The following is a 14,233-nucleotide window of genomic DNA, read 5'->3' as shown; positions in this document are numbered from 1 at the left end:
TGCCAACTGCCCAATAATAGCAGCCATCCCACCACATCTCCATGATGCCAACAAGGTTGTAGCTGCTAGGCATGCACACATCTCTAACTCTTCTTTTTTTGTCCTCCATGATACATGTATTAGCATAGAGATACTTAAGTTGGGCCCCTAGTGAAGCCGACTTGCTGGCTGGAATTCATCTGCGCTGCACTTTATATGCTCTCCTACTTACCCGCAATCCTTTTCCCAGGTTCTAGGCACCTGTTGCTGGCACTAGCATCATACTGACAGCAGTGGGATGGATTGTGCTTCCCCTCCCCTGGCAATGTTTGTTCAAAGCTCTCTTTACCAGCTTGGAAAGCTCTGGTCAAAGACCCTGGTCCCCTTTTCTGTCAGGTGGTCCCCATCAGCCCCAAGTAGACCAGGCTTCTCAAAGGGAGTTCTACAGTCTAAGTAGCCAAATCCCTGGCTGTGGCACCATTCCTGTAGCCATCTGTTGATTAGCCAGATTCAACTGGCCCTTTCAGGCCCCTTCCCTTTGACCAGCAGGATAGATGAAAAGACTACCTGTGTCCCAGAGTCCCTAACCATTGCTCCCAGGGCTCTGTAATCTTTCCTGATACTCCTCAGAGTCCTCCTGGCTGTGTCACTGGTGCCCACAAGAACGAGCAGCAGGGGATAATAGTCAGTGGGCTGCATGAGGTTTGGTAGTCTTAGTGACATCCTTGATACAAGCCCCCATAAGCAGCACACCTCTCTAGAGAGAGTGTCGGGTTGGCAGATGTTTGTCTCTGTTTCTCTCAGAAGAGAGTCACCTACTACTATCAGCCATCACCTTTTCTTAGTTGCAATGGTCATTATATAAGCAGGTCAGGTTGTCTTACTCAACTCCAGCATGCGTCCTGATGTGCTGTGTGTTTCCTCTTTGGTCTGCAGAGCAGCAAAGTGATTCTGCAAGGGCACCTTTATGCCCACCACCTCTGATCCTGTCATTGGGTAACACTGAGAAGTGTCTGGCTCCACCTAACTAGTCAGGTACTTATACACACAGATAAGATCCCCTTGCTGAGCTTCCCAGAGCTGAACAGTCCTAGTACTCTCAGAATCTCATTATAGAACAGAAACTCCAGTCCCTCAATAATTTTAGTAGCCCTTCACTGGATGTGCTCCTATGTGTCCATGTCTCTCTAGCACTGGACATAGCACCCAGATGTGTGTAACCAGGGCTGAGGGAGGGGAAGGATTACCTCAGTCAACCTGCTGACAACACTGCCTAACGCAGCCCAACAGGCCACAGTCCTTCTTTACTGCAAGTGCACATTGGTGGCCCATAGTCAACCTTTTGTCCACCAGTACCCCAAGGTTGTTTTCACTACATTGCTCTCCAGATAATTAGCCACAACATGTATGAGTTCATGGGGCTATTCTTCCCAATTTCATAAGGGTCCTTTTGCCCATTGTTCCAGCCTGTCTAAGTCCTTCTGAATGGCAACATGACCCCCCAGTATATCAGTCACTCCTCCCAGTTTTGTCTTATCTTCAGACTTACTGAGGATCCACTTGGTCACATCATGGAGGTCATTAATGAAGGTTTTAAGCAGTACTGACCCCAGTATTGATCACTGGTATACCCCACTAGTGTCTAGCTTCCAGATGGACTTCATGCTTCTCACCACAACCCTTTGAGCCCAGCTGTACAACCAGTTCTCCTTCTATCATACTAGGCATTTATCTCATCTGTATTTTGTCAGTAGGTCTATGAGAATGTTATATGAGGCAGCGTCAAAAACCTTGGTAATGTCAAGATAAACAATATCCATTTAAGATAACATTAAGCTATAAAAACAAGAAATGCTTTTAAAAATCATAACCTCTGTTGGGATTTCATGTTTGGTTTTAGTATATCATCACTGAAACTAAGATTTATAAATGATCTGTTGGTTAAAGACAGGAGAAAATGAGGAAAAAAAAGTAAAATTTTTTATTTTGAAATTTTAGCTCATTTCCTTATTAAGGAAGATAAAATGTCAAAAATTTTTAGTTATAGCTGTTCAAATAAAAACAAATCATTTCAAATGTTTAAATAAGTTCCTTTACAAGTTTTAGTTCATTACATTAATTATATGATAGTTTCTATTAGTGACAATATGTTAACACTTTCATAGAAGTAAATACTTAATTTCAATTAAAGAGAGTAAAGGGTCAGTTTGAAGCAAGCTTCCTACTGTTATCTGTCTTAATATAAAGATTTATGAGCAGAGATATTTTAGGAACTGATATAATCTACCTCTATAAAGCAAATTCTGTTTAAAGTTTCTTTTTAAATAATGATACTGGCCCTGCAGTGACACATATAGTTCTTGTTAAAACGTGGAACTGAAAACAAGCATGCTGCAGAATGAAACCTTTTTAAAGTAAACAACTGAAACTAAGAAGCTTCGTCACTTTTAAATCCCTGTTTTCTCATTAAGACTACAACTCCTTGCCAGTTGGAAATGGCAAGGGTCTAAGAAAGGAATTTGTTCCACTACTACTTCAATTTTTATTTGTCAGCTTGCCAAAGCTTACCTCTTACTGCAGCCACAGACCTAAGAACAGATAGGACTTGGCACTGGTTGCTGTAGTAAAGAATGCTTCTTGTCAAGCCTTCTTGAAAAAATTCAGTGCCACACATACTTGCCAGAGAGCAGTCCATGCTCTTTTCTTTGTTTTCTTTGCTTAAATTCCCTATTATTTTAATTCTAGGAAAATAATGTAGAAAACAAACCTTTTCTAAAACATGATAAGAGAACTAAGAGGCTAACAAACAAAATGATCCACTGGAGAAACCTGCCCAGTTAATCAGAGGATAAGAATCCTACTTCATAAAAAACTCTCAAGTATTGCAATTTGCTTTTACACCATTTGGAATAAAGCAGAGATTTTTATCCTTTTTCACCAGGGAAAAAGAAAGAAAAATTAAGGAGCAAAATACACACCAGCACAGCAGATCTCAAACTCGTATACCAAGAAGTCCAGTTGTTTCTGCAATTTCATTTTAATGTAGGAATTAGACTGTGACAGTGATTTGAGTTTGGATCTCTTACCTCTTAGTGAAGTGCTTTTTCTTGGCCTTTTCTGAGAAGGAATACTGATCAATGGAAGCACTACCCTGTTATCTTACTTACATCTCTCCCTACAGAAGAGGAATTAAGCCACAATCTCTGTGCTAGGTTCAGTTTCCCAACACAACTGATTTGTCTTCTTCAGCTATAAAAAGAAATACTGGGTCTGCTTTAATTTTAGCTACTTTACTAGTTCCTTCTGCCAAGGCATAGGATGCATGAAAACAGATAAATATGCATGGCAAATACATTGTCAAATGAGGTCACACTGCACTGCCAGAATAGCCATTTTGTTTGGGAAGACTTAGACCTAGGATAATACACAAGGAATTATCTCTAAGCTAGGAAACTCAAAAGCAAGGAAAAACTAAACCCATTTTTGTGAACAGTTTGTCTAGCACATAGATTAGCTGGCCCTGAGAAATTGGCTTTTCTCTCCATAGGAAATATATTTGTCTTGGATTTGCTGGCAGTTTTTTCTGTTCCCTTGGCACCAACTTTTTAGTTGCAATTATATTCAGATCTTAAGATTATATTGGTGGTGGTTCATATGGTGTATGATAACAGACAATATCTGCAACACAGATGACCTAACAGGTTTGCTGTTACTATAAGTGTTCATTACCGCTCAAGAAAAATTTACACTATAGTAGTCTCAGCTAACCATAATGATGTTAGCATAAAAGGCATATTTACATGCAACATATTTTTCACCTATATATAGCACCTAATTAATAATTAATGGACTAATAATAGTAGTAATAACTAAAAAATCCTTAACAGGTGTCGTAGTTCAGGCGATATATCAGTGATATATCTATTTAAAATAAATAGCCTTTGTTAGACCAGCTGACATACCTGAAATAATATACAAAGTTTAACGCACAGAACACCTTTCATTTTAAATACATTTCTAAAAATGTCAGTGTTGTTAGCACCTATGGAAGTCATAATACTGCAGTTAGACCAAGGATAAGCTATCTTGAAATACAGAACTTTCCAGTTTTCCAGCCTGACTAGGCATTTCAATCTTTAGTTGGCATGCTCTGTATATTACAAATCCATACATCTCAGGGACGAGATCTGACAGCTTTGATGGAAATATAACATACATCTTATTCCAAACATCTGGTATGTCATATCTCTCTCAAAAAGGCAGTCAGCCAAACTACTCTACAATGTCCAGTTTTATGAGTTCTAAACTTGAAGGCAGAAGGTGATGGGGAGAGAAAAAAAACTTCACATAAGTATATAGAAAGAAAAGAACAGACTGTCCAGCAAGCTTTGGGAATGCACTTTTGAAATACTTTTTGATCTTCACTGTGGTAAGAACAATTACATAGAAACTCCACTTCTACAAAGCAAATGTACAAATTGGGAGGACATGGTTAAGAACTTCAGAGTAAATGGTAACTTGGATAATATCAACAATTAAATGAGAGCTTTCATGGAACTTAATCTAGGAAAAAAAAATATTTTTTTTTAAATATCAGACCATATATGTCAATAAACTTAGTTCATTTACTTGCAAATTGTAATAATGCATCAGTCTAAGAAAACAGATCTGGAGGAAATTTTGAGAGTATAATAAAGGAGCATTCAGGCCAAAAGATGAGCTCAATATACAACTCAATTACAAAGATCAAAAGGAAGAATGCAAATGTTTACTACAAGCTCCGAGAGAAAAAAATCAAATGAGGCACAAAGATGAAACAGTAACCAGAAGTCAATTAGTAGCAGAAGGGAAAGCTAGAATTGAGCTGATGTGTCACTCACTGGAGAAGTAAAGCTATTGATAGTTGATGTCAAATACATGAACTAATATTTCACATCATTTTTTATTTAAAAACTTAACTGAACTCAAACAGTTATTCTCAGTGGCAGAAGAAAACCTGAGTCTGATAAAAACAGAATGGGTTAGAGAAGTTAGATAAATTCAATGTATTCAAGTTGACTAGTAACTTCATTGTAAGACATTTAAGCATCCAGCCAATGAAATTTGAGAAAGGCAAGGTCAGATTATAGGTGGTTCAAAGGACAACTACAAAGATAATCAGATATCTGGAAAACATGCTCTATAAGGAATAACTGAAAGCGCTAGTTCTTTTCTTTCTGGAGAAAAGGTGGCTTAGGGGGGACTTCACCACAGTATTACAGTACTCTTTAGAGCACCTCCATAGAAGATGGAGGCTCTTTCTTCACAGGGAGCCACATGGAGAAGATAAGTGGCAACAGGTAAAAGTTGTACAGGGAGAAGTTTCATCTCTACATAAATAATTTTTTTTTTTTTTATGATGAGAACAATTATTCAGTGGAACTATCTCCCTAGGGATGGGGTAGAGTGTCCCTCACCAGAGTTTTCAAGATGCAATTAGACAGGGTGCTAAATAATCTACTCTAGGCTTCTTTTACCATGAAAGATTTGACCAGATAATCTTCCTAGGTCCCTTCCAGCCTGATGTATTCTATGATTCTACAAATCTCAGTTTACCACTTATTATACTTATGAAGGACAGACAAATTCTGGGAGGACAGGGAAAAAAAGCATGCACAGTTTCCCCAAATACTTTTTTTTTTTTAAAAAAAAAAAAAAAGAGTACTTGGGAAGTTACACAGTGATATTAAATTCTGAAAAAAAAACTAGGTAGTATTTTTTAAATTAGACAAAAATACTTGTAAATATTTTGAATGTGATAAGAAACACAGGAATAGAAAGTAGAGATTTATTAAGAACAGAGGGGGACAAATCCTAATTATTTTACATGAAAGAGCAACAGCATTAAATGGGAGGAGGTTTGCAGGGGGAGAACAAAAACCAAAACCAAACCTAAATACAACTCTATACTACATTGTGTTATTCAATAGAGAGAAATGCAAGATACCACATGCACTAAGGAATACTCCATATAAACACATGATGGTGAAAAATTAGGTAGAATGCAATGGTTAGAGCAGATCAAACCTGTAAACAAGTCAAATGAAATTATGTTACTGGAAAGTCATGCTGGGCTGCGTAAACAACAGTAGAGCATATAAGAACATTACTTAATGTTTCTGCTTCGTTCAACATTGTTAAGGCTCAGATAAAGTAATATAGAAAGATGTGGACTTACTAGGTAGATTGCACAAGAGATTGTTAAAAATGATCAAAACATTTTGTCTGACAAAAGCCTGAATGATATTGAGTTGTTATCTTAAAGACCACCAAGGAAGGATAAAAATAAAACTGTTCTGAAGCTTGTAAAAGGCTCCTGCAAATGTTTTATTTCTTTTTCATATTTATAGGGGACAAGATAAAAAAATATAGATGTAAATTACAAAAAAAACCCTGTAAATATTAGGAAAAAACTTTGTACTGGTGGTGTTGGTGAGACTTAGAAGGAGATCGCCTGAAAGGCTGTAGAGCCCTCATTACTGGAGGTCTGTAAGAACACATTAAACATCAGTGAGAAACAGCAGATACATGTTAGAACCTTCCCTGTGTTGAAGGGAAGGTCTTTTTTGATTTCTTGAATGACACTGAAATTCAAGAAGTCATCCTGATTCTTCAGTCTAGATACACCTATATATACATGCTATTGAGACTGGAAAAGGATTGCATGTTAATGTAAAACTCTGATAGCTTCAAAGGATATTGTTCTTTGCCATACTGAATGTACTTACCTTGTTGTTATCTTGACAGATCTTTATAGGGATTAAAAAGTACTAACATGAAACTGAGGTGCAAGACTGGACTGTCAATTTGGGAGTCAGAAAATGTCTTTATTTTATATAAGTATGTTTAATTTAGCTTCCACAGAAATAACGAAAGTCATTGTCGCACCCTATGCTAGCATGAATGTCCTGCTGCAGTTCCCATGTATGAGAAGATAGAAAGAGGCAGGGAAGTTTATTAGGTTGCCTATTGGTCAGGGAATTGATACAAATTCCTGCTCCAAAGGAATTCCAGTTGCTCATGCATTGCTCAACAGATCCAAGAAGGAGCTCCACATATCAGCAAAATAGCCAGTCATTTCAGAAATGCTGAGATTCTCACCTGGGAAAGGGGAAAATATAAGTAGAATTAAAAAGGATACCAATATTAATCTGGATAATTTGTGGAATGTTCCCTTATTTTGGTGACTTAGTATTTTTTTGTTGTTCTTAGTAGTACTTCTAATCTATTTCCTTCTTTTCAGTTTTATTTTCTTTTCCCATCCCCCTAAAAAGGTAAGTCTTAGCTTCATAAGGATGAAGGGCAGGAAAGAGTTCAAAATCCCCAGATGCTTTGAAGGATTCCTCACATTAACCTCTTCCCATATGACAAATGTTTTCCGTGATATCTTTAGTGCTGTAAAAGGGATTACCTCAATGTAGTTTTCTGTCATATAACAACATATCTAGGGTCTTCTGATTTACTTTCAAATTTACCTTCCTCTACTTACTAACACTGATGGTTATTCAGATATACACAATATATAAATAAATCATTCTGCATATAAAATGGAAATTTTTCTGTGGAAGAAAAGCTTTTGGATGAAGTTTCACAAGAGATAAACTACCAGGCTTCAGTTTTCTGTAATTGAAGCCAATAAAAAAAACAAACAAACAAAAAAAAACAAAACAAAAAACAAACCACAAAACCCTTTTATTGATTTCACTCATTTCACTGGGAATGGTATCAAACTTGCAATAGAAAAGAAAATTTACATTCCTCAAAGATCACATGTCCTAAGTGTAGGAATGAAGATAATTGTCACATACATTAGCTCTGCTATTTTTCTCTAGAATCATATAATGCAAATTATTCCCACATTTTAGTAAAATACTGATTTAAGATTCTCATTACACATCAAAACATAGAACAATGCAAGAAGTTTAAAATTCTGCATAAACCTTACCGTAGTTTAACCCTGCTCAGGACCAAGCTATGCAGTCTCTCAGTCACTCTTCCCACACTCCAGTGTGACAGAGAGGAGAAATGGTAAAGAACAGGCAGCAAAACTCACAGGTTAAGATGAAACAAACAAACAAAAAAGTTACAAGAAATAGGAAAACAAAACAAAACAGAGATGGAAAACAATTACAGTACAGTAGCTTACAGCAAACCCTCACACCCAGCCTCCTCCCAAGTAGCAATAGACTTCCCTCACCACCCTCTTCACTTATATACTGAGCGTGATGTCACATGGGATGGAATAGCCCTTTGGCCAGTTTGGGTAAATTTACCCCAGCTGTTGGCTAATTAGTAAACTATCTCAGCTGTGTGCCCCAGCCATAGAGGCTGCCAGCTTCAGCTCCCCTCCCAGCTCAGGTGAATGTTAACTCTGTCCTAGCCAGAAGCAGGACAAACCTCCTCTCAAAGCTCTAACTAAACCCACCTTAAAGTCATTAAGTTATGGGGAAAAGAAATATTTCTGAACATTATTTTCAGTATTGAGTACTTTGAAGTCTGAACTACTCAGAAACACTGTACTTTATCAGGTGAGTTGTATGATTGGTGTTTGTAGTGTTTTAGTTGTGTGGTTTATCTCTTTGGTACTGCTTTCCAACATCTTCCACAAGTACTGCTCTTTTCACTAGCCAAACTCCAAATCGTACATTCACTTCCCTTTCCAACCTGAAATATGATTATTAAAAAAAAAATTAAAAAATAATAAAAAAATATTTTGGACAAACACTTACTAGTGGCTGCTTTCAGTAGACTCTCAGGAAAGGTGGAAAGTTCTTCAATCGCTTGAAGTGATATATTTTTAAATAGATTTCATGAGGTATCAGCTGTAGCTGCACTGAACATGAATTTTGTGCAAAATGAACAACAAAATTCAATTCAGTAATTTTTCATCTACCATAAGGTATTCAATAAGTTGTTCTCAGCCTCTGTATGATTAAACTGTTATTGTAGATCTGAAGTTACTGTCACTGCTCTCTGCCTTCAGATATTTACACAAGATAATGTGAATGATTTAATAATACAGTCATATACATAAGAATTTTTTTTCCCCAATTTAAAAATTATTATCCAGCTAAAGTGCATAATAGTCAGACTTGACATTACCAAGTTGGATTAAAAGTGATGAGCTCAAACATTCACAATATTTCAAACAGCTGTGCTTCATATCCGGGGGTTTTTATATGTAATATAGATAATAATGGCTGTAGCATGTGAAATTGTACTTGTGTCTTACATTTATAAAAAATGTCAATGCTTTATTGAACAAGATGATAAAGTCAGTTCAAAATAGAGTTCCTTGCTGCAGCAACGATATATTTCTCAAGTAAACTTTTAAATATACATATTCCTTTGTTACCATTTTATAAGACTCCTTTCTAGACATTCTAAATGCTTTCTCCCTTAATTTAAGGAAATATGTAATGCACAATTCAATATCACGCTAATTCTTATCTATAAGTAGTGCTGACTTAAATAATTAAAATAAGGTTTACATTTATGTGATTTGCTGCACTAAGCTAAACTCCTAGTGGCTTAGAAGATAATGTTCTCAGTAACTTATTTCTCAGAGTATCAAAGGCTGGAGGACAAGTATTGGAATATAGCAATAATGATGGAAGTTTAATCAATAATTCATACTTTTTGTTGATATTAAGAATAGTCCCAGTAGAAAGAAACCAAAAATCAAATTTAGTTTAGGGAGATAAGTCTTCCAAGGCTTTTTATAATCCTTAGGGAGACATTCCCTCAGAGAAAAGCTCAAGGCACCCATATCAGCTTTCTATTCTGAATCACTCTCTTAAATAACAGATTCTTTCTGTCTGTATTGTCTAGTAGTTCAGATCTTACAGGCTGAAAAAGTTTCTGTGGATATGGTGACCTCAGCCCTAGAAGAAAATTACTAAATTTTGCAACTGCTGAAATAGTTTTGCATATATATTTTTTTTCCTGTTGAATTTATAAGAAATTGGAGATCAAATGTGCAAAGTGCTTAGGAGCAAAAGACTGCACAAGGATCAGGCATTCCTGTAACTTAATTTCTCCTTGATCTCCGTTTTCCTCCACGTCCCATGGTTTAGCCTCAGACCCTAAGAGTCTGGAAAGGAGTACGTAAACACTTTGCAACACATTAAATAATTACTAAATAGAAAGGGCAGTGGTAAAACTCTTTATTCAGTGTGACTAAAAATGTTTGACCAGGGTTTTTTTTGCTTGCTTGCTTTTTTTAGTTTTTCCCCTCTCAAAGTGGGCAAATGACACAGTGAAAATACAGCTGGAGATGGGACAGTTTATCTCTTTAAGTTTTTGAGCACTGGAATTGAGCCACATTTAGGGAACATTTTGAAAACAAGAAACTTTGTAAGAAATTGGAAATTTTCCAGAAATGGAAAACTGAACTAGAAAAATTTTCTGGCAATATTTAAAAAAAAAATACAGTTTCATAATTTAAAAAAAAAAAATCAATAATTCCTCAACATTTTTATTATTACCTTTCCTTCATTTTCCCTATAATATTCACCAAAGTATGAGGAATATTAATTTATATTTGTACTTGATAACAGATCTGTCACCTCTTCTCTTCCTGGATTAAAAATGTCTCAGTTCTGATTTCTTCATTTGGAGGTACACTGGATCCTTCACCATTGATATACAACATGGTAAATTCTCATCTGAACACTGAAATGGAAGATAATAATAATAGTTCATTTATTAAAGGTTTTCCCAATATAGTTTGATCCCACTCTCTGCCTGCACTAGCTTATGTTTGTTCAAGCTATCAGTTAATCTATAATTTACCATCTAGTTTGCACTGTATTTTTCCTCCTTTAAGTGTACTTTTTATTGTAACTTCCTTTTACTTTTTCTGTGTGTATTAAACTGTTGATTCCCTACAGGATCTTAAGATTTCTTTCTCTCACTTGTTCTTTTAAAAGTAAAATTAGTTATAACTCTTTTTAACTAGCATCCTGAGAATTCACTAACAAATTTCCAGACTCTGATCTGAAGCTCTCTCTTGACCTTCAGATTGATTGATTGCTCAGTGGTTCCTGAAAAACAAGCAAAAAAAAAAAAAAAAAAAAAGAGAGGAGGGGGAAGATTTATTTACTTATTTACTGCAGGTCTCCATCTCCAATAATTAGTCACTTATTAAAAATCTTTATATGGGAATCTTATCTGAATTATATAGAATATTGTCTACTGCTAACTGAAAAGTGGGAAACATAACCTGTATTTTTTAAAAAGTGAAAAAAGGAAGACCTGGGAAACTGTGGGCCAATCAGTCTCACTGCTCTCCCTGGCAAGATCATGGAGCAGATCCTCCTGGAAATTACACTATGGCACATGGAAAATAAGGAGGTGATTTGTGGCAACCAACATGGCTTCCCCAAGGGCAAATCATGCCTGACGGATCTGGTGGCCTTCTACAATAGGGTTACAGTGTTGGTGGAAAAGGGAAGGGAAACTGACATCATCTATCTGGTCTTGTGCAAACAGGAGCTGTACTAGATGACCTTTAAAGGCCCCTTCCAACCTAAGAAGGTTGAGGAGAGAGGAGATGTGAAGAGAACCTGAGAAGCGTCTGCCTGAACCAATTGCAAAGAATTTTTTGTGAACGGCTGCAGATGCCAAGGTCAGTGAAGGAGGGGGAAGAGTAATATAGCTCCTGCCAGAGATTCCCCTGTAGCCCATGGTGCAGCCCATGGTGAAGCAGGCTGTCCCCCTGCAGTCCATGGAGGCCCACGGAGGAGCAGAGATCCATCTGCAGCCCATGGAAGGCCCCACACCAGGGCAGGCGGATGTGCTCAAAGGACGCTGTGGCCCGTGGAGGGCTTGTACCGGGGCAGCTGTTCCGAAAGGACTGCACCCTGTGGAAAAACGACCCATGTCGAAGTGGTTCATGAAAGACTGTAGCCTGTGGGAGGGACCCCACACTGGAGCAGGGGAGGAATGTGAAGAGTTCTTTCCCAGAGGAGGAAGGAGCGGTGTAAAGCGACAAGTGATAAATTGACCATAATCCCCATTCCTTATTCCCCCCCTGTGCTGCTTTGAGGAGGGGAAGTTAAGCCTGGGACGAGGGAGGGGTGGGGAGAAGATTTTTTTTGTTCTCTTCCTCAATTTTCTGCTTTGGTTTTAATAATAAATAAATAGTTTTCCCCAAGTTGAGTCTGTTTTGCCCATAACAGTAACTGCAATGGTCTCTCCCTGTCCTTTTGTCAAACCTTGAGCCTTTTCTGTTAAATTATCTCTCCCTATTCCCTCGGAGTGTGGGGGGAGTGAGAGAGAGACTACGTAGCTTGGTACCAAGGGAGGGTTGACTACAACAGTTATTTTCAAAGAATAACTGAAAATTGAGATTCTTGACTGAATGAATTTTTAATGCTCAAACATCTGACTCATAGTAATAGAATGCAACAATTCATAAAGACAGAAGAAATGAGAGTAACATACATAATTTTGTCATATAAGGAACGAAAATCTATTTGCATAGTAAAAGCATAATAGAATTTTGAGAATGTTGTGGTTTTGTTTGGTGAGGGGGGGCCTAAGGTGGTAGCTTCTGTAGGAAACTGCTAGAAGTCACTCCCCTTTGTTCAGTGGACTAGGCCAGGCCTAGGGCAGACCTGCTGCTGGCCAAGGCCGAGCTGATCGGTAGGAGAATGTTCCGTGATAACGTATTTAAGAAGTGGAAAACAGGAAAAAAAAAGAGAGAAGAGAAGATGTGAAGAAGCTGAGTGGGGGCAGAGGCACAGAGGGTGAGGTGCAGGCCTCATGGGCCTTGCAGGTCTCATCCTCTGGCCTCTCGCCAGGTGGCTGACTGGGCCCAACTCGGCCCAGCCCAGCTGCAAGAAGTGGAGAGATGAGATGGATGATGTGAAGAGATTCTGAGAGGCATCTGCCAGCCTGTTGTGAAGAACTTTTCTTGTGAGAGAAACAGCTGCAGATGCCAAGGTCAGTTCAGAAGGAGGGGGAGGAGTAGTGCAGCTCCTGGCCAAGATTCCCCTGTAGCCTGTGGTGACGACCATGGTGGAGCAGGTTGTCCCCCTGCAGCCCACAGAGGTCCACGGAGGGGCAGAGATCCACTTGGAGCCCGTGAAGGACCCCGTACTGGGGGAGGTGGATGCCTGAAGGCGGCTGTGGCCCATGGAGGGCCCGCTGGAACAGCTGTTCTGGAGAGACTGCACCCTGTGGAAGAGATTACCCACGCTGGAGGAGTTTCAGGAAGGACTGTGGCGTATGGATGGGACCCCACAATGGAGCAGGGGAGTTCTTCCCCCGACCATGAAGCAGCGGCGTGAAACAACATGTGATGAACTGACCGCAACCCCCATTCCCTCTTCCCCCCTGTGCTGCTTGGCGGGGGGAAGGTAGTAGAGATGATGTTAAGTTTGGGAAGAGGGAGGGGTGGAGGGAGGTTATCTTGTTCCCTGTCTCATTCTCCTGCTGTTTGTAGTAATAAATGAATAGTTTTCCCCAAGTTGAGTCTGTTTTGCCCGTAACAGTAATTTTAAGGATTTTCTCCCTGTCCTTATCTCAGACCTCGAGCTGTTTTTCCTTATATCATCTCTCCCTATTCTCTCGGAGGGTGGGGGGAGCAAGAGAGAGACTGCGTAGTCTGGTCCCAATCGGGGCTGAACTGTGACAGAGAATAACAGTTCCTTGACAGTGTCTTTTACCACAATCCACTGAAAAACTTAAGGATTTTCTGAGCCATCCTATCAGTAACCAAAAGTCTTGCCCTCCGGAAGTGGAGGGGCTGCAAGTGCTACCTTTACCTTTGCTTTAAAACAAAACAGGAGTTGGGACAGCTATCTGTCCCTGAGGCTGAGTGACATCCACCCTACAATATTGTTTTACATTGAGTGACAACACTCTAACCCTGAGATGAAAACCTCTTGTTTCAAAAAGTCTGAAGTAAAGGATATTTTCACATGGAAATAACTATGTTGCATGATTAGGAACCAAACAACAGAGCGTTTATGAGGGGTACAAAGCTTATCAGGATAGCATTGGACACTGAATAGCCAAACCAAGTCCAATCTTGTCCCTATAACCTTGTGGAAATTGTGATGTGATGCTCCAAGCACTGCCTTGACACTATCACTGAAAATATTAATTAATACTCATAGTGTGGTCAAAACCACACTAAAGAATTGACTATAAAATTAAACATCAGGGGTCCAAAATTAAATATATTCTCTAGATCAAAATGTAATAG

The 14,233-nt window shown here is 38.5% G+C and overlaps 1 long non-coding RNA gene across 1 annotated transcript; it reads right to left on the bottom strand.

Annotated features, from left to right (window-relative positions):
- Positions 1-6,910: 6,910 nt before the first annotated feature.
- On the bottom strand, positions 6,911-8,041 carry LOC147601850 (uncharacterized). The gene is made up of 2 exons (XR_015257764.1): positions 7,964-8,041; positions 6,911-7,119 (listed from the first exon to the last, which is right to left on the bottom strand). It is a non-coding gene; the product is annotated as an uncharacterized LOC147601850 (long non-coding RNA).
- Positions 8,042-14,233: the final 6,192 nt, after the last annotated feature.

Source organism: Chlamydotis macqueenii, chromosome 2, assembly GCF_036417535.1.
Source record: "Chlamydotis macqueenii isolate bChlMac1 chromosome 2, bChlMac1.mat, whole genome shotgun sequence".
Taxonomy (NCBI): domain Eukaryota; kingdom Metazoa; phylum Chordata; class Aves; order Otidiformes; family Otididae; genus Chlamydotis; species Chlamydotis macqueenii.
Note: the sequence above shows the minus strand (reverse complement) of the source record. Positions and strands in the feature narration are given on the sequence as shown.